The following is a 22,033-nucleotide window of genomic DNA, read 5'->3' as shown; positions in this document are numbered from 1 at the left end:
GTACACTACACCTATATAACTACTCAGAATATTTCAAACAAACATTGCCAAACAAGTCAGGATCCAACTTGTAAATACAATACATTTTGGAGACGGCTATCGCCGTATTCCCGTTATCCTCCGCCAATTCTCCCGGTCCAAGGCATGCTCCTCCTCCAAACCTCTCGATTCCATCGCTCTTCTAATTCCTTCATTCCATGAGCGTCGAGGTCTACGTCTTTTTCTTCTTCCAGGGAGCTTCCATCTGTAAAGTTTTGGGGCCAACGTTCGTCAGGCATTATCAATAGGTGTCCAAACCATTTTAAACCTCTTCTTTCTATTCTGTCAATGACCGTTTCTGTAGCATTCATGTTATTTCTTATAGATTCGTTGGTCTTCCTTTCCAGCCTTGATGTTATAGCACTTCTTCTCAAATAATCCTTTTCAACTGCCAACAATCTTCTCTTCAGGTCTGCATTAGTTGTCCATACTTCAGAGCCATAACGAACTGATTCAACCATGGTTTGCCCTATTCTTCTTTTTTGTTCCTGTTGGAAATGTTGCGATCCCACTATAAGGAGTGCTGACATCCTACAATTTTACGTCCCTGATTAATTCGGTGTTTAATTTCGGTTTCTCCCAAGCCGTTTTTATCAATGAGTGCAACTAAATATTTAAAATTTTCCACTTGTTTGATTTCCACGTCCTCGTCTATCAACACTTCAAACCTTGCATCTAAATTGATAACTAAATATTGTTTTCTTCATGTTGACTTGTAACCCCCATTTTACATATTCTCTGTATAGACGCTTTATCATAAATTCTAGATCATAACTTTTTTTATGTTAAGATTCTAAATTCCAAGCAAGCCATTTATAAAGTATTTATTGTAAATGCTGCGAAGCTTGTGATACTAATTTTAATTGCATAATTGCATTCAATCTACGTCTTACTAAGATTATTATTTCTAAAATGTTAATTATAAGATTGTTTATTTTCTCTATTGTTTTCTTCCATCTCTAATCGTGGAACGTGTCAGGCCTACTAGATTTTTTAGTACCGATGCGACGTGCCGTACAAGCTACTGAATAATAGGATGTCTGAACTACTCAGTAATTACACAACGATTATTATTATTAAGTGAGTTTACGTGTCTGGAACAATTATTAGGCCTTGTTTAGTCTTATCTGTCAACTTAATTTTCCAATTAATATTTATATACACACATATATATATATATATATATATATATATATATATATATATATATATATTTATATACATATATATATGTATATATATATATATATATATATATATATATATATATATATATATATATATATACGCTTACCTTATATCATTGGTTTGAAGATTTTCTTTCATTTTCTATATATAACCGTTTTTACATTTTCTTTTTTCTTTTCGGCATATTTCATCGGTCCTCCGTCTTGCAACTTTGTAGCTTGCTCTTCTTTCGCTTGTTCTTTTTTATATACATTTCTTGTGCTCTTCATTTATTTTCTGTATGGCATTGTTACACTCACCAGTGTGCCATTCTCTTTTTGTTTGTTTTTTTTTTGTCTATGATCTTTCTTGCTGCGTCAATTACTTTTGTTTTAATTTCTTTCCAATGTTCTTCGGTGCCTAGGCTGCCCGTATTTGTCAGTATTTTGTGTTATTTCTGTCTCATAGTTCTCTTTGATATCTTATTGTCTCAATTTTAGTATATTTATGTTCCTCCCGTTTCTCTGTATTTTATCTGTACTAGGAGAGGGTCAGATCCGCAGCATGCTCCTCTTCGGCTCTTTACCTTTTGTATGCTTGTTATGGCACTTTTGTCTAAGACATGATCAATTTGGTTGGTGGCTATTCCACCAGGCATAATCTATGTCGCTTTGTGTAATTCGCGGTGTGGGAAAAAAATCTAGCATATTATCATGTTTTTTCTACTGCCAAATTTCTCCATTTTCATTTGGTGTTTTGATGGAATGAATGCTTACCAATGGTTCCTAAGAAAAGTTCTTCTTTGCCTATTTAAGTATTCATATCTCCTAGTACGATCTAGCTGTCATTTCTTGGTGTGCTGCCGTATACTTCCTTTAGCTGTTCGTAAAAATCTTTTTTTATTTTCATGTTATGTTCTTCTCTTGGCCAATGTGTAAAATCCTATTAGGCTTTACATTAAGGAATTATATTAAATTAATTATATTAAAACGTTAAGGAATTTATGTTCATGATTAAACAATTTTTTGCCTCTCCTGAACAGTCGTCTTTCCTGATCTCCTCATAAATCCAAATGAGTTCATTATCAAAATCCCACAATATTTTTTTTAATCTTCTACTGCCATTCTTCTTTTTATCTCTTCATTTCTAAGACGTTCCAGTCGTTACAATACAACTTCTTCTCATGAACTCTATTTCGCTTGCTGTAATTTTGAACATGGTTTGTTTATTACGCTCTGATCCGTAAGTCATTATTACATATTAAAGTGTTATACATTTATTATATTTCTGGTAGTTTATCTATCCCATTGTTTAATACGTTTTCTTGTTGGTGCTAATCTGCTGGTTATCTCTTGCTCAGTGGTTCCATTTTTTAAAATTATGAATCCTAAGTATTTGAATTTTTCTGTTCTCTTTATTTCTCTATCCTCATCAATTTTCAAGTTTCTTACTGGTTCTTCTTCTGTTGTTAAGTATTCAGTCGTATCTAGGCTTATTTCCAGTTCATTTTTTGTGCATTCCTCTTCTAGTTCTGAGAGCGTATAGGATAAATCTTCTTCATCTTGAGCAATTACCACTTGGTCATCTGCAAAACTTAGAGTGTACAAGAAGTCGTCTCGAATTGGTATTTCCATAACTCCACATTTCCTTTTCCATGGCTTTTGTATCCATATTTGTTAAAGAAATATCTTGAACAGCGTCAGAGATGTAGATCATCCTTGCAGTAAACCTTTTGTGGTTTTAAATTGGTTCGAGTATTTAACTCGGTTAAATACTCTAACTCTTGCCCTGTTGTTGTTGTATAGGTTTTTTACGGCTTCTATTAACTTCTACGTTATCCCGATTTCCTTCATCATTTTCCATAGTCATTTTCTGGGAACCGTGTCATACGTATCGGTCTATTGCCAATATTTTTTCATTTAATTGTTTGAGTGTATAATGCGTGGTCTATGCAGGACCTTCCTGCAGTAAATTCTGCCTGATCATCTTCGATTTTATTTGAGATAATTTTTTCCAGATGTCGTTTCAGTGTTTTTCTATTTTTCGGATCGATTGGATAACAATTTCTTCTAATTATTTTTTTTATTTTTTCGGTATTGTGCATAAATTCATTATTTTAATTTATTATTTTCTGTCGAAGATATATTTAAATTATAAACTTTTGTTGTTGTTTTTGATAATCTTAAACTCATGCAAAATATATTTTGATGTTGACCACATCAAACCTGGATTTACCGTCAAACATCCTGTTTATTTTGAAAGGTGAGCTTATGATTCTCGCTAAACCCAAATTCAAATCAGCTTTAGCTAACGCAAAACAAAACATCCTTTGAATATATAAAGGCTTTCACTATTAGCAACGATCTCACGTTCAATGGGTCCCCCAAAAGGATTGACGATGACGCATTGCCACAAGTGCTGCTATGCAACCTTCTACAAATTGCATATTTTGCTAAACAATTTCCTTATTACTGAATAAATTTATTTTTGTTGGAACACGTTCAATGATTTGTTTTCGAAAATAGCGGTGGAGTGGGTATCTGTGCGTGTTGAAGACTCTCTCGTTCTTGTAAATAGTTCAAGGGCAATTGCACTTGCACTGAACCATACATGTTAATTTCAGATTTAGGTTTAAATCGGTATTCTTAAACTTAAACCTATATTCTTTTCATTTTATAAAAGAGTCCTTAGTTTTAGATGAAGCGTAAAGAGTTTATTAATATACAGGAAATTTCATTTTTAACAATTTTATTTTTGTTTATTAGTTAGTTTATTACATTACCAACTTAAAATATTAAGAACGAGAAATAGTAATGGATGAACTGAAAAAATAATGGGATGGACTGAAGAAACAATGAAAATAAAAAAAAAAACTGTTGTTGATGGACCAATATCTATGGGCGCCGGCAGTTGGGGTGGCAATTGGACCCCTCTGGCGGAAAAAAAGTACATAGTACATTTTTGGTTCTAGTTCTCTGGTTAATAGTATTTGAAAAAAATTTAAAAAATTCCAGTCAGAACCCCTGCATGATGCAGAAGATCGGTCTCGACGGGTCTCGAGGTTTTCTTCTCGAGGTCTCTTCCTCTTCATTACGTGGTGATGTTGGGAAATCTTGACAGCTTCAGTGCAATCATATTCGAAAAGTTCATAATGAAACCTCACGACCAGTTGGCCGTTTCAATGAAACTCCCATGCTGTTTTGTCATCCTTGGTTGTTCAAACCCCTTCAGCTTTTCACAATGATTCTCCTATTGTTGAGTGATTTTGTGGCCCAGCTATTCCAGTTCATGTGAGGCGAAGTTACCAGTTGTGGTTTTTAACATTTCCAAGACCAGACGGAGATTTTTTTTTTCTTTTTTTTTAATGGCTTTGGATTATTGATCCATTTAGCCACAATACTGTTTGCTACAATATTAAATATACGGATATTATATACTGTTATGATTCATTTTATCAATCAAAGATTTGATTTTGTTAAGAACGCGGGCACATAAATTTCCAACGCCCTGTACATCGATTTGTAAATATTTGTTATAACTAGTTTTAAGCAGTGGGTTTATCCATAATGAGTTTTACCCTGAAGGACTGAGAAACATTAGTAAATACTTTAAAGTGAATAGACAATTGTTTCCCGGTATTTGTAGATATAATATTTTAAAAGCTTTTGATTTTTGTTTCGCTGGAAAGGCCAAAAGCCGCCAGGTACCTAGTTATTATATTTAGAAAGTAAGTCACAAAAAACCGTTATCATTTTTAAAGAAATTTGTTTACAAGCAATGCTTAGGTTTTTCTGATATCAATTAAGAGGCGGAATAGAGAAATTTTCTGATTGGTTAGCGAGTTTGGAATGGGAAAAGAGAGTGAATGTTTTGAAAGTTTGGAGTAAAAAAGATTATTATGTGATGGTGATCGGAGAGAAGCAGTCGAAGTTTTGTGTAGTCAATTTAGAAGTAAGTGCCAGTAGTTAAATAATTAGAAGTGATGGGCTGAAAGGTGGAACTAAAGATAGATCCAAGCTGAAAAGTCGAATACCTCCTGGATTCTATAAAGTCCAAGTGAAATATTGTTAGTATATGAAAGAGAGGAGAGAATTTTGGAGTTTGTTGAACGAGTACTCGTAAAAGAGGCCTGCTCGTGTTTTTGGAGAAAGAGTTTGCTGGTATGCTGACAGATGGACACTTAGAACGGAGAAGGCTTTGATTGGTACCCTAACATAATCAACAAGGTGAAGCTGTTCTGGTCGAAAGAAGACATCGGCGTGTGTGAGTTAAAAGGTCAGTCAATAATTTTTATGACATAATTTTCAATAATTTTTATGACATAATTTCTTTTGTATGTTTCAAATAAAAGACTCTATACTATCAGAAGAACAAGAATTATCGCTATTTAAGATACCATCAAGTTTATAAAAGTTCTTTTAGTAATCGGGGCATTCTTTAAAAATTGACTCATGGTTATTATTTTTACAATAAACGCAAAATGCATTACATTCATCGGGGCTACCAATTTTACCTTCATTACCGCATTTTTTACATCTTTTTTTTTGACTTGCATTGGGTTGTTGAATGACCATATCAAAGACAATTAAAACATTGCATAACCGGACTAACATATATTTCAACCGGATATCTAACTTTATTGATGTAAATCTACTGGGGAATTAATTTACCCTCAAAGCTAACAATTACCATTTGTCTAGGAACTCGTTCGGATATACCATTATTTTAAACTAATCTAGTCATTCTATAAACTTTTTTAATAGGAATATTAGAGTTAATAGTGTTGAGCAGTACATTCTCACTTAAAGTAGTATCCACTCCACGAACGAGACCTTTTTTTTCTGTTAAATAATTTGGAATATATGCTATTAGATTATTTTTCTCAAAAAATCTTTAGTAACTAACTTATTACCAACAGAACCTGAATTTACTTAGATTTTAATACGGTTTTTACCTACACTAACAATTTTAATAATATTTTTATCATAATTAGATAACGAAAGTAGTTTCTCTCCAAGTTTCATTGGATGAAAACGACCTATATTTAAATTGATATGTTGAACAAATATAAAAAAGGACCATTATCATTAGAACTAAATCGATTAGATGAATTAAATTCCTGACTTTTTTGAATATTTGTTTTAGCTGAAGTCGATGGAAGCTTGTATCAATACTGTTTTTAGTATTATTTGAGTAGTCAACATGAGAATTAATATGCAAAGCATTTGTAGTTATAATTATGTCATTCCCATCTGTAAATTCAATGTTCTCTACACCAGGATCTAGTGGATCCTTCCCAGAAATGCCATTTTTGCCCGCGGACATGACGGGGCACGGCGTTTAACAAAAAGTATATAAAAAATTTCTACTTACAGTACAGTTGACAGAATAACAGAATTTAAAATATAAAGGAAAACAAACAAATTGGCTAAACACTCTGTATTATATCTTGAAACACACTTCTGCACTTCACAACAGATCGGAATCGAGTAAAAAAAACTTAAATATACAAATTTTCCCGAGGAACTCTTAAACGCGTCCAAAAACTTTGACAGTTATTTGACAGTTGCAGACGGAGATGATTTTGTTGTTCTTTTCAGTTTAATGGGTGCTTGATAATGTCGTCCATCTAAACTTTTACAAAATTGTCGATATATCCTGCTAAGGTGGTGGCGGCGAGCTTTTGGAAAGCAGTGTGTTCTTTCTTCAGTCCAAATGAAATTACTGTGAATACAAATAAAAGAACCATCTGAGTACAGCGTTGAAAAAATCTTGGGCGTGCTTATCTTCTTAGTGGTGTTGTTGCTAGGTAGCATTGTTGATCTCTTATCGAGCGTTACGTCGTTAATCTTTCTGAAGTCCACACAGAAACACTTAGAGCCAACCGTCTTCGTCAATATTTCCAGCATATACCATACCATATACCAGCTTTTTCTTGATAGGTAAGTATCTGTATGGCTTAGTCTTAATGGGCTGGTTTTTTGTTAATTTGATTCCCATCTTTGTGGTCTTCGTAGTTTGTCTCCTGGTCCTTTGAAAGCATATGGTTGTACCTATGATGCTCTTGTATTTGCACTGGACATCGTCTCACCTTCAGAGGTCCAATTTCCAATTCAGGGGTGAAAGTGTTCAATTTTTGATGTTATGTGCCATGTCGTCTTGTCAGTATAAACTGGTTTCCCAGTTAAGCTTTGTACGCTCTGATAAGGTCTTCAACGTCTTGTGGCTGCCTCTGTTTCCTCCTTGGCTATAGTTAAATCCGTAAGAATTACGGAACTGTTAAGTTGATCGGCCTACTTCTTTTTCTTCTAGTGCCGTCTCCACTAATGAAGGTTGGCTATAACCATTGCAAATTCGTCTCTATTTTCTGCTTTTCTTAAGATCGTCTGTGTGTTTAACCCGGTCCAGTCGCGAATGTTTTTCAGCCAGGATATTTATCGTCTACCAGGACCCCTTTTTCCTTCGATTTTACCCTTCATAATCAGCTGCAACAACTCGTACTTATCATTTCTAAGTATGTGCACCAAATATGCTGGCTTTCGCCTTTTAATGGTGGTCAAAAGTTCTCTGTCTCTTCCCATTCTGTGCAACACCATTTAGTTCGTAATATCATCGGTCCATGGTATCTTCAAAATTCTCCTAAAAAGCCAAATCTCAAAAGCTTCCAGTTTTCTCATTAAGTCAACATTAACAGTCCAGGCTTCGATACCATAAAAAAGAATAGAGTGGATATAATATTTTACCATCCGATATCGCATTTGCAGATTGAGTCTTTGGTTACTCAGAAATTTTCTCATCTTCAAAAGGGCTGCTCTTGATTGCTCTATTCTTGAGCGAATTTCTGATTTCGGATTCAGATCTTCCGTAATCCAGTCTCCTAAGTATTTCATTTTGTCCACTATCTTCATTTTTTACCTGGATCCTTGTAAATGACTTTGCCGCTCTTACTGATAACCATGGTTTTTGTTTTCTTTATTTTTATTGTTAAACCAAACTGTTTCCCAGTATCACAAATTGTGTTTAGTAACGATCGGTCTACATTGAGTTTGATTGACTATGAAAATGGGAATTCCAAATTCCTTTCTGATTGGTTGTTGAATTAGGAATTCCGACTTTACTTCAAGAATTGTGAATTTTAGCTTGATTGAAATAATTGAGAATTTCGATAATACGAAATTAACTTACTGATCATTGTAGTAAAACTTACCACGCGTAGGATGTAGCTCGAACTTAAGGGCCAACCACCCGCCCTCCGAGCCACATCCTTATCCCCACACCCTCTGTAAGCTAGCAACCCATCATATCAAACCACAAAGAGTGAATAACACCCTAATCCACGCAGATATTAAGGCTTGCCTCACTGATTTCCAATTTTAATTCGTCAAAGTTGCTAGGACCGTTGCTAGATTCAGGAATTCGCCCACACACTTCGTTATAGTCTTCAGTGACTCTAAATCCTCCTACAAAATTGCTGTGAAAAACAGCATCCGCATTAATAGTTCTAAACACAGTTGCGAAGTGTCAAAATCAGGCAATGTGGTTCCCGTCAGACAGAAATACTATTCCAAATACTGCAAGTGCAACCATTTGTCACCAACTGCTCACAAATAATTCCTTTATGTCCCAACTGCAGCCTCTATCCGATGCTATGAGAAGGATCAAACTTTTTGTGTTACTCAGGGGGGAGCATTATATGGCTACTTATAACAGCGATATTATACTTCTGGGCGATTTCAGTTCTAGACACAAACGATTCGGCGATTATTACATTAACTCTGAAAGCAGATCTAACAGATCTTCTATTAGATCTTTCGATCATGAGTCCTCAAGGAACTTCGGTTGTCGATTTGTCTTAAAAACGTAATTGGTGGGTTCGTAAGAACTGATCTGACGTTCTTTCCCGTCCTATGCCCCACTTATATATAGACTAGATAAGCCAAGTGGGATTAATGTAAATCTTAACTGAAAAAATTAACGATGAGAAATGTTGAGTCTATTGGAAATTTGAATCCTTTCCAAGAAATTCAGGAGCTTCTGAATGATAATATTATATTTCTGAACAGATTGTGTAGCTGCCTACGTTCTTGGTTTATTACAATAACTGCTATATTTGAGACAAGAAATTTTCAAATAATTCTGAAAATCTTCGTCACTGGTTTCATAAAAACTGTACTATCAATCATTTGTAGCAATGAGAAATATTTTTAACAATTTTTGTTCCACCTTATAATTGTAAATGCTCAATGTATATATATATATATATATATATATATATATATATATATATATATATATATATATATATATATATATATATATACAGTTTGACCAATTAAAATTAATACTGGTATCTGTACACCAATGTTTACGAAATAGACGTCAATAAAATCGAATTGCAGTTGCTTTTACTCATCATTCTCTTTCCGTGCACGGCACATTGCCAGAATCACTGCAAGCACACCTTAATCCACCATGAAATTATCTGGATCGACGAGGAGCGTGTAAAACACACCGAACGTGAGGCTAATTATCATCACTCGCTTGATTCACTTTATTTTTACCCACAATTTACAATACTTATCCAAGTCACAAGGTCGAACAGCGTCCATGTTCTGTAACAGCTTGGTTGTGGGTCGGATTTTAATTTAAATCGCGATTTGTTGCAACGCTTTTCAACAACATAAATATTTATCTAATGTTAAGGTTAACGATACAACATTGAAAGGTAATCTATGAGATTACCTTTCAATGTAGTAGCTGTTTTATTTGATATTAATGTTAATTACTTTTTACAGGTCAGTTAAAACAAATTTTGTAAGAGTACATATTGACTATATACTGTCTTGCACACATAAATGTTTGTTTTAATACCTTATTGAAACGAAAACAAGAAAAAGCATTATCGCATTTCATTAGCTTTCAATGCGATATGAGAGAAGTAGCAAGCTGAAATTCCCTGGTACTTAATGTATCCTGTGATGGGTGGTACCAGGAAATACAGAAACAGCGGGGACAGGCTCTTGAGAAAAATGTTTAAAACTTATTTTAACAAAAACAGGATATATAGAATGTTTATTTGAAGCTTAAGGTAGAACCTAAAAGCTGTTTTCTTGCGATTTTGCTAACCACTTTTAGCAGGTTGTCTTCAACTTTGGTCTGTAGAGGGGTCCAGTTTGACAGTTTTTGTATTACCAAGGCTGACGTTGTCATCCGTCTATTGTTATAAAACTATTTGTAACTATATGCTAACAATGCATCTCAAAAGTAATGACAACAACAGTTTTAAGTCGGAATCTTGTTATAGTGTAAAATAATAGTAATAATAGTAAAATTCGTTGTTTTTTTTTTTTGCATATATCTCAAGAACTATTGATATTAGAAGAATTTTGTGTACAGGGTGTTTCGAAAAAAAGAAGAAGACACCGTCTCTAGGATAGGTAAAAAACTGAAAAATAATTGGGGTTTGCTTAGTAACAATTTCTTGCAACGCCATCCATTTTTAAGATAAAGGGCATTGAAAAAAATAAATTATACATTTTGATTTGAGTTCGAGGATGCTAGTTACAAGGTTGGTACCAAGTATTATTCGACATAACTTTTTTAAGCTAGAATTATTAATCAAAATTCGAAGTGAACTTTGAAGAGACGCGAGCCCAGATGTTGGAATTGTGGCGACGTAGGTCACATTGAAAATTATAAAGTAATAAGCGATGCTGGTATAAAGTACTGATCTTCTTCTTCACGTTCCATATCAGAGTTATCCGACGTTGGTGATCACCATTACGAAGGCTTCCAAAAGTATTGATAAAGTTATTAATTAAAAAAAATCACCAGAGGAAAATTAAAATAAATATTAAGAATATAAAATAAAATTCAATTAAAGTAAGTATTCAAAATGTCATCCGTTTTCACGAATACTAAAGTCTATTCTTTTTTCTAAAGAATACATTAATCTTCTAAACGGTTGGGCATCAGCTATGATATTATTAAAATGACGATGAATTTTGTCTTCCAATTCTTGACGTGGATTTACCCCTGCAGCATAGACTTTTTCCTTAATATACGACCAAACTGTGTAGTCAAAAGAATTAAAATCGTATTACCGAGGAGGCCAATGAATCGGAGCTTCTATACCTCTACCAATCTATCTATATACTATCTAAAATTATATTATAACAATAATAAAACATCCTGTATGTCAAAAACTTCCATATTTTCTGTAAGTCTACAAGCAATATGTTAACGTAAGAACTCGCACGATGAGAGAAACTCTCACACAAGTCTGCGGACGACTAACAAGTACACGATATCTATTACCAGTCTACACTAAACATTGCACTCGCTTAGGCATATCGATGAAGACTCTCCAAAAGTCAGCTAGAAGTAGAAGCAACAGTGCAAATAATTTACCTTTTGTAAAATGTGCATATTTAACGGAGGCGTGAGAGAAATGCTCATAGTTCGAGTGATTCAGAGTTAAAGGGTTTTTAATAGTCCTTCGTAAAATAATTTAATTGCTTTTCGAATTATGAGTGTGCTATATTTAGCAGGAGCAACTTAGATAGAATAAAGAAAACTCAAAGTTTTCGAGAGATAAAAAGAGGAACGAGTGGATAAGATTGTAACACTGCCGTGCTACAATGATATATACAAGGCCAGAATCGCTCGTTGTCGAAGAGTGTTGGGCGGGGTTTTCATAAACATATAGAAATTATATCGTATTTTAAATCCAAGATCAAAATTAGATAATATGAAATTATAATTTATTATTGGACGCCACCCCTGGTTTATCCTCGAAGGGGAAGAGCAAAAAAAAATAAGATTTATCGAAAATTTACAAGAAAACTATTCTTTATTATTTCTTAGTAATGAACAAAAAGAAACCATTAATAGTTACGTCATCCCAAAGGGATACCAAAATACTATTTTATGTTTACATTACCATAAACAAAAAAGTTTTGTATCGTATTAAATTAAGAATTAGTTATAAAGAAAATGAATATATATATATATATATATATATATATATATATATATATATATATATATATATATATATATATATATATATATATATATATTAACCCCAAATTTCGAAATTTGTTTACATTGAAAATAATATAGTTATTTATCAACTATAAATAATAGAGAAAATAAACCTTTAAATAAAATTAGATCACTTCACTATATTTTCATTTTTTGAGTTCATAATAATTTCCGTTTTCTTGAAAGTAGATATAATAAAAATTGGTACAACCTTAATCTGCTCTGTTTCTTTTCTTATTTAATCAGTCACCAAATAAACCATTGATTCGGCTACATCCGATATCAATCCACCACCATCCTAGATAAGAGGGGTTAGGTATTCCATAAAAAGATACCGCTACTGTGCCATGATCTGGAATAACTCCATACCAATACTATCTTGCGACAAGTATTAGAAATAAGTCAGCATTATAGCCTCTCCAATAAGGGTCTAAAAAAATAAATATCTATCTGAAATATGGACAAGAAAAGGATTTCTCAGCTTACCTCTAAATGAGACCCACTTTGGAAACACGTCTTAACGGTTGGACGGTCTTAACAGAAAAGAGCGAAACCAGAGAACAACCGAACACATCGGTTGTTCTCTGGTTCGGTTCATGTGTTCGGTTTTTCTATGGCGAAACGCTATTCTTGCGCTCTCTGGAAATTGGGCGTGAGTGACAAGTTGATGAATAGGCTCATCTACCGGATATATTTGGGAATTACAGAAGAATCCTTGAGTCGGCTACAGGTAGGTACTTGACAGATAGATGGGGTTAGAAGTTTTATTTAAAAAAAAATTATCGAAATTTATAATGATTTTCTTTTAAATCTTTTGAAACGGTTACAAGATACAAAACCGAAACAACAGACGCTGTCGAATATGCATTGAAATTAAAATGGAAATGGGCTGGGCATAACGAAAGATATCAGCATGGAAGATGGAATAAAGAAATTGGCCGCTGGAGACCATATACTGCAAAAAGGTCAAGAGGTCGGAAAGATGACATTGAACAAAGCGCAGGTCCAATGTGGAAAAGACAAACAGAGGACAGAGAAAAATGGAGACAAATGGGAGAGGCGTATATTCAACACATGAATAGATTTTGGGCTATAGATAGATAGATAGATATTTAGCAGTGGACCACTATGGACTGATGATGATGATTCTAGGGTCATGAATAGTGTGACCAACTAACCTGAAAAATCCGGGAAATGGCCCGAATTACGAAGTCGTGTCCCGGCGTCCTGGACAAGGCTTCTGGGTCATCCGAATTTTGAACTTTTTGGTAAAATTCTATTTTGAAATTTTATATACGTTATTTTTCTAAGAATTCACATCAAATTGAATTGTTGGGACGAAAATAAGTCGAAAATTTCTAGAGTGTAATACTAATACCACATCAAAAACGCATCCATTTTATCATGGTATTATGTTATAGGAAAACTTAAACTGTGCACTTTTTTTCGTTTCTGTATTTTAATTATCCTTTTCCAAAAAAAAATTATTTAAAAACGATAACAATTCATGTATTCTATACACATCAATCATGCCGACCGAGGTGTGCCGCATTCAACGATGTAATGATTGCTGATAAATGTTTTTTTTTCGGTTTTGTCAACTATTCTAAGTAGGTAAACAAACTTCTTGATTTCATTCGCGCTATATTCTTGAAGAATAAATGATTCATTTCCAAACCGTTACTTACTTTGAACCTAGATCAAATCTGCTGCGTTGCAATATGATTTTATGTAAACATTTATTTTATGTCACTAATCAGTTTGAAGCCTCAAATAGATTAATGATCATCGACGAAGGTCCGAAGCATTGTTTAGTTGACTTTACATTTTTCATTTCATTCTATTGTTAACATGGAACCAGAACAAGAAAGTAAAAAGAGAAAACGCTATTACACTTTTAATAAAACGTTGCAAGAAGAATTTCCATTTTTGAAAAAAAAAGTAACAGTGACGTAAAATGTGATACTTGTGGATCCGAATTTTCGATCTCCCACAGTGGTAGAGCAAAAGCACTTCAAAAGTGAAAAACACCAAAGAGGTATTAGCTCCGCGGCAAGCAACAAAAAATTAACTGAATTTTTAAAGGCAACAGCACCATTGAGCAATATTGATTTAGAGACAGCAGCTCGGGAAGGTGTTTGGGCGTATCATATGATTAAGGAAAATGAAAACTTTCGCTCAGCTGATTGCTCATCGAAAATATTTCGGAATTGCTTTGAACTGACCAAATTTCAGTCAGCTCGTACTAAATGTGAGGCAATTGCTAAAAATATCTTTGGTCCGTACATCGAAAAGCAATGGGTTGATGCAATGAACAATGCAATAAATATACGTCAGTATAATTACCGATGCATCTAACCATGGAAACGTAAAGATGTTCCCGGTTGTAGTGAGATATTTCGTTCCATTAGAAGGCATGTAGACGAAAATATTGAATTTTACTATTCTAATTACTATACTATAGTAATAGTATAGTAATTAGAATAGTAAGTAGAATACTAATACTAATTTGGGTGGTAAAAACCGAGGTGGGCAAAACAATGTTTACTACAAACTAAAATCACAGGTGAATCCAAATTTGATGGACATCGGTTGTGCGGTTCGCATTATTCGCAATACTTTGCAATGTGGCTGCAATATGTTACCATTTGACGTGGAATTAATTATGGTGACAATTTATTCACATTTTTATCGTTTCACTGTTCGTGTCACACATTTGAAAAAGTTTTGTGAAACCGCAAACGTTGAATACCAGAAAATTCTTGGTTATGGGAAAACTCGCTTTTTGGAAATGTTCACAAGCGTGAAATCAATCTTATGAGTTTATGATGGATTAAAGGCGTATTTTCTGGAAACTTTACCAAAATTACTGAAGGATCCATGTTCGAAAGTTTAGTTGTTGTTCATTCTTGGTCAGGTAAAAGCAACTTTACATCTATGCAATGCAAGTCCCATGCTATGCCAGTCTGTCTTGAATGGCATATCTCTTGCCTAACCTGTTTACATCAGAGCTATTTCTGTGCAATTTTTGATACCACTTTCATTGTTGCCAACAAAAGAAATATAACATAACATTAACTTTAGATATTTCACCTGGAAATTTCAGTCCAGCATTAAATATATTAAAATATTAATCACAAATTATTACATTCAATAAATATTATTATAAACTTACACAATAATATGTGATAATGTTCAGTTTTATTCTAAACTATAAATTTTATTATACTGACAACATGAATTTTGGTAGCAACTTGCAGCAAAATGGTATGAAAAATTGAACACGTTTTAATTTTTCCTATAGCACAGAAATTGCATGAAAATAGCGCGTTTGCATGCGCTGTTGCATAATCTGTCTTGCTTGGCTCTTGCCTAGCATGTAAATTGCATAATGTAAAACCATCTCAAGAAACGTGTTCAAAAATTACTTTTAATCACTTCATGACTTGGATATTTGAATCTAGCCTGAATTACAATTTTTTTTTCTGTAGGCTAAGATTTTCAATCGGGCGGTCTTAAGAATTGAAGGTGAAGAAGTATCTGCGATTGAAATGACACAGGCTTTGGACGATTTCCTGCAGTCGTTGAAAACAAATGTGGATTCACAGTTCCTGTCGTCGATGTATTGAACGAAGTAAACAAAGCAGACGCGGACCTCGGACCCCGGAAATTTGCATCGATTATCTCAAACAGTGGCAATCACTGAATCACAGTTTGAAGATGTACTCATATTTGGATGGGCTACACTCGCTACCGAGCCGAATTGGAATGAAGTCGAGGCAACGAATAAATGCATGGCAGAAATAATTGGAAAACAATGTTGAACTATTTGACGAGTTCGGATATGTAAAGAAATTTGTGACCAGTGATAAAATTACAGCATGGAACGAAAATCACACAAAACCACATCAACGCTGGTTCGAATGCTTCCAACACTTCGAAAAGAATCACGTTTCGTACAAACGTTTTGCACGAGTTGAGATTGAATTCATATTTTGTTTACCGGCTACTTCTGGACAGACTAAAATATGAACAGCCGAAAAATCGCAACTTGGTATTGAAACCTTAAAAAATATTTTGTTCGTAAAATTTAAATTGAAATATGAATGTGTTGATTTTTATAAGTTTTTAAAAGAGTCGCCGTCATTGTTAATGCAGTGCAAAGAATTAATATATTTTGTTAGTTGAGGTCATTTTAAAATATGAGTGGAATGATTTTTAAATGTTTTGAAGCTGTTTTCTTGTGGCATGTTTAACAATTATGTATATATATATATATATATATATATATATATATATATATATATATATATATATATGTATATATATATATATATATATATATATATATATATATATATTGAAAAATTAAAGGCAAATATCGAACACAATTTTAATAATCAAATCTTGCCCAAGTACTTTCGCTTTCTACAGCATCATCAGGGGCATCTGAAATAAGCCAAGAAAAGTTTTTTAAATGAAGAAAATTGATTAACTTCGATAAAAAACTGGAAGTTAATGGATGATAAAAGTTTTTTGTGAATAACGTTTTATACATTCTTCGTCAAATTTGGGCTATCCAGCAAGCGCAGAATGCAATAAACATGAAATTAAATCATAAATTGTACATAACACTACCCTAGAATAAGGACAAACAGTTTAAAAGTATTTAAAAAGATTCTACGCTACATTCTTGTCGGCAACAGGAGAGAGAATGGTATTTAACGTATATGTATAATAATGGTATAATAATAATAATTATATTTTTTATGGGATTATGCCACAATTGATTGTAATGATAATTACATTCTTATGTTAACCTAAGGTTACACCAACATAGAAATCCAACATCAGTTGATTTTCTAATTTTTCCTTTTTTGAGAATGATTTCCACATTGGAAGTCGAAACGTCAAAAACTAACAAAAATTAATTATTATAATATAACCAATTATGGCTTAATCCAATCAAAAATATCATTGTCAACATAAAAATGTTAAATAATCAATAAAATGATGGTATTACAGTCCTTGTTTAAAAAAATAAAAAATGGCCCGATTTTCATTGAGAAGTCCCGGATTTCAGGTATTTTTTTAGCCTTGTCCCGAATTGGATTGTATTGTAGTTGGTCACACTAGTCATGAACGGACCACTATATTTTATAAATATATTATACTCATACTATTTAGTTCTTGTCTACCTGTATTCTGTCAATTTAGTAACCTCATTTTTAAAACAGTTTGTTTTAATTGTCCAAAATGCAGTTTTTCAAATACTTTTCTATAAAGATGAGCTTTAAAAAGTGAAAACTTTATAGAGTATCGTTTTTTAGACATTATTGTTAGTAATGTAGATTGTGTAGTGGTTGACTAATTTTAATTTAAAAATCCACGAAATTGTATTGCCAATTCAAAATTACAGTTTTTTTAGCATGAAAATGTAACGGTAGAATTTAATAAAGGTTGAGTTTCTCGTATTTCACAGTTTCAATTTCAACGTGAAGTAGCGTATAATAATAAACCCGCTGGAATTTCTAACACTTGTAATTTGAACCTATGAAACAGAAATCCTCACGTTTTCACTAAAATTTCAACTTTTCTCATTTATCATAGAACACAAAGTTTAATCAAATATTTTCGTATGATGGAATACTTGGCAACTTTTATCATTAACGCTGTTGATCAAGTTTTAATTTCCAATATAAGTTTCGACTTAAATTAATGATAAAAAATCCGTAATTAGTAAAAGAATAATTTTAAATTTCTGTAGTAGCTTGAGCAGCAGTCAAAATATTACAAAACAATATATATATATGGAAAAGTAAACACTACAGTTACAGTAAGCACAAAAAAATAAAATTAATGACCAGCAAGAACAAATTCAATGCATTCAATGCAATTCAACAGCATAAAGGACAGCGATGGAAATATTATCTTGTTTCCATCAAGAATATTAGAAACATCGATACCCTTGGACAATTCGAATGTAATTATAATTTCGAATTGTTTCTAATTGCCTGTGTCCGATTCTTCTCGATCGACGATGTAAAATAAAATGTTTAATTCGCGCTTAAAATATAGTTTTATTGACAGCTACTGAATTATTACACTACAGTTGTTGTTAAGGTAAAAATTTATAATAGACTGCATCCCAAACTAGTCCCGAAGGTATATTTATAATCTCACTAAAATGCTACGATTCATCAAATAAGATTATTGCCCTCTGCATAGAACAAAAACCTTTGACTTTTGAAAGCTGGCAAACATAAGTTAAACCGAGGGAATGGTTGCAAGCATTTCCTCAATACCCATTAGGCAATCTATAGTTTGCAGAAAGTTAAACAAACTGTAATTAAGCTACTACTCGATATGTTTCACAATTATACTTGGTGAAACTATAAAAATTCAGAAAATTAAAATTAATGTGAGATAAAAAAATCATTTGCATCATGGCAGCTGTGTGGAGAACGAGAAGCAGGACCTTATATCATTAAATCAGGTATAGAAGATGCCATGACATCAGTAAAAAACAACAAGGCACACCTCCCGAAAATGTACTTTGCGAAATACTAAAGACCCTATCTAAATCAGACAAACAATTCCTTGATAATCTATTGATATTGTTTTGAAGCTATTTTCTGGTAGCATTTTAATGCAATTTACTATTTTTATTGCGAATAAGCGACAGTTTGACTTTAAAATAAGTTTATTTGACCTTTCCATTTCCACTTTGGAAATCGTTCTCAAAATTCCTTCATTATTTTTGTTTAAAAAGGCTCTAAAACTGATTATTTTTGTTATTTTAAAATCAGTGTATTATTATTATTATTATCAAATGTTCTCACTTTACTGCTCAGGCAATATGATTAACATTTTTTAATGCGTTTTATTTTGTTTCAGGTGAGTAAGATTTGAAGATTAGTCGATGATTATATTAAAGTGTAAGTAAAAAATAATTTTTTAATGTCTAATAACAAATATATTCATAGTCGAGTCGTCAGAGGGTTGACCCCTAAAAATCATACGAACAAGCTGAATTTTGGCGAGAATATTAATTCTGAAACACCAAAACAGATGAAAAAAAGTTTACTAGTTTTACCCCCGGGCTTCCCCTTCAAACCTCGTAGTGGGGTAAAAACGCAAAAAAAATCAAATTACCAAGAATCTGTACGCCGCCGTAGGAAAAATGTTTTAAATGAAAAATGTAGCTGAAATAATTTTAAACAAAAATATTTATGAGCACTTTTTGTGTAGAATGAAGGTTCTCTTGAGGCGGCTACAGACATAACTGCAAGCTTGTCCAGCATACTTGTTCAATCTTTTTATACAAGTATGCACACTTTACCTTTGGTACCACACGTACAAGCATCTATCTATTTACCTATCTATACAGCCCTTGCTGTCCAATTTTAGACATAGACCTCCTCTTCCTTCTTCCACGTCTCTCTATTGTAGGCAGTTTGTATCCACTTCGGGCCTGCGTGTTTCTTCAAGTCATCTGACCATCTCATTTGCGGCCTTCTTCTTTTTCGTTTGTAACTATATGGTCTCCAGTGTATAATCATCTTATCACATCTGTCGTCTTTCTGTCTTATGGCATGTCCAGCGAACTTCTACTTAAGTTTTGCTATCTGCGTTAGTACATCGGTCACTTTTGTTTTGTTGCGGATCCAAGTATTTCTTTTCTTGTCTGATAGCCTGACGTTCAGCATTTGCCTTTCCATGGCTCTTTGGGTCTTTGCTATTTTTTCCATGTTTTCCTTTGTAAACGTCCAAGTTTGAGAATAGTAGATGAGAACAGGAAGTATACATTGGTTGAAGACTCTTGTTTTTAAATATTGGGGGTATTTTCAATTTTTTATTATATAAGAAAGTTTTCCGAAGGATACCCAAGCCAACCGTATCCTTCTCTTTATTTCTCTGGTCTGATTTTCTTTATTTAATTTAACTAGTTGTCCCAAATATACATATTCTTTTACTTGTTCTATAGTTGTTTGTGCAATTGTAATTATTAATTCTTCTGGTTGGTTGGTCATAATTTTCGTTTTATTACAATTCATTTGTAGACCTATTTTTGATGATTCGCTATTTAATGCATCCATCATATTTTGTAATTCTTTCCTTTTATCTGTTATTAATACAATGTCGTCTGCATATCTCAAGTGTTTCAAGTATTGGCCATTTATGTTAATACCCCGTTTTTCCCATTGTAATTTCCTCATAACGTCTTCCAACGCTCGATTGAATAGGTTGGGTGGTATAGTGTCACCCTGTCTGACTCCTCGCCGTATCTTAATGGGCACCGTTTGTTCAACTATTTTGATGGATGTTGTTGCTTGATCATATATATTGGAAATTAAGTTCGTGTATCTATAGTCTATTCTCTCATTTTGTAAAGACTCCTTTATTGCCCAATGTTCCACCTTATTGAATGCTTTTTCAAAGTCTACAAATGCCATATACATTGGGATTTTGATTTGATATTCGTTGGCCTTTTCAATTAATATTTTTACAAGTACGTAAAAGCATGCTTGATAAAAATTGAGGTAGTTTAATAAAATATGTCGAGCTTGGACGACGATACGCTCGCTTTGGCCGCTTTTGTTCTTCTGAAAAAAAGAAAATCCCGAATAAAAATGCGTGTGGTGTGGTGTAAATAATGGTTAATGAGAAGGAAAACCTATTCTCACATTAGCTTACTAAGTGAGCTAAAAATATATCCGCGTGACTGGCACAATTATCTTAAAATGGATGAACAAACGTATTTATTGTCTCTGGCATCACCTTTGATTCAAAAGCAGGATACGATCACGAGAGAAGCCCTAACACCACATCAAAGACTTCTTGTGACTGTAAGGAGTTATGAAGACCTGAAGTATTCAACTATTAGTCCGGAAGGAATTTATTTATTTAATACCTTTATCCTTCTCGGCATTAACGTAAATTAATCTATATTTTTTTAATGTTTTGCACGCTGCATCCCTCTTTGCTTTGTTATGATAATCTTTGGATTTAACGTGCTAAAGACATGGCTGATTTCGGTATTCTTGAATAAACTCTTCCAATGAATTATGGTTAACGTTTTTGCGATCACTAGTCATGACAAAAATTACTCAAATGCTACCTCACAAAGCAACACAACGGACGCCAGCTTGTTCAAGCATAAAAATCTTGGGTACACACGTATCGTTTTACTTAATTCAATCGCCACTTAATTCAAGCAAACATAATTAAGATCGTTTCAATTCTCAAGCCGCTTGTACAATCACAAAGCTTGCACCACATTTCCCTACAGACACTCAAGCGTGCTTGTACAAAAAGATTGGACAAGCTTGCATGTGTGTTTTTAGCTGCCTTTAGAAACAACGTTGAAAGCGACCGACGATTTTGAATGTTCAATAAAATTAGTATCAGCTCGACGGTAAAAATTCGATATCTTTTGATCCAAGTGTCCTTTCGACAAAAATCAAGATGCGTTTTAAAGGTAAAGAGTGCAGCTTTGGTATACAGTTTTTGTATTTTGCCGCGAATAAACTCAGTTTTTATAAAGGTGTTAAATAAATAAACATTTCGCTATTTTTGCCATTTTTTACGATTCTCGTGAGATCAATAGAATTGATCATTTTCATTGACCAGTCATAGTAAAATTTCCATTTTTAGAGATCAATCTTTAAAACCTATGACAGGAAATTTCAATTTTGATTTGTGGCAACAAATATGAGGCATTTGAAATATGAATACCAAACGCAAAATTTAATGTTTTACATTACAAACGAGTTTTAAA

The sequence above is a fragment of the Diabrotica undecimpunctata genome, chromosome 7, assembly GCF_040954645.1.
Source record: "Diabrotica undecimpunctata isolate CICGRU chromosome 7, icDiaUnde3, whole genome shotgun sequence".
Classification (NCBI taxonomy): domain Eukaryota; kingdom Metazoa; phylum Arthropoda; class Insecta; order Coleoptera; family Chrysomelidae; genus Diabrotica; species Diabrotica undecimpunctata.
The sequence above is the reverse complement of the archived record's forward strand: the minus strand, read 5'-3'. Positions refer to the sequence as shown.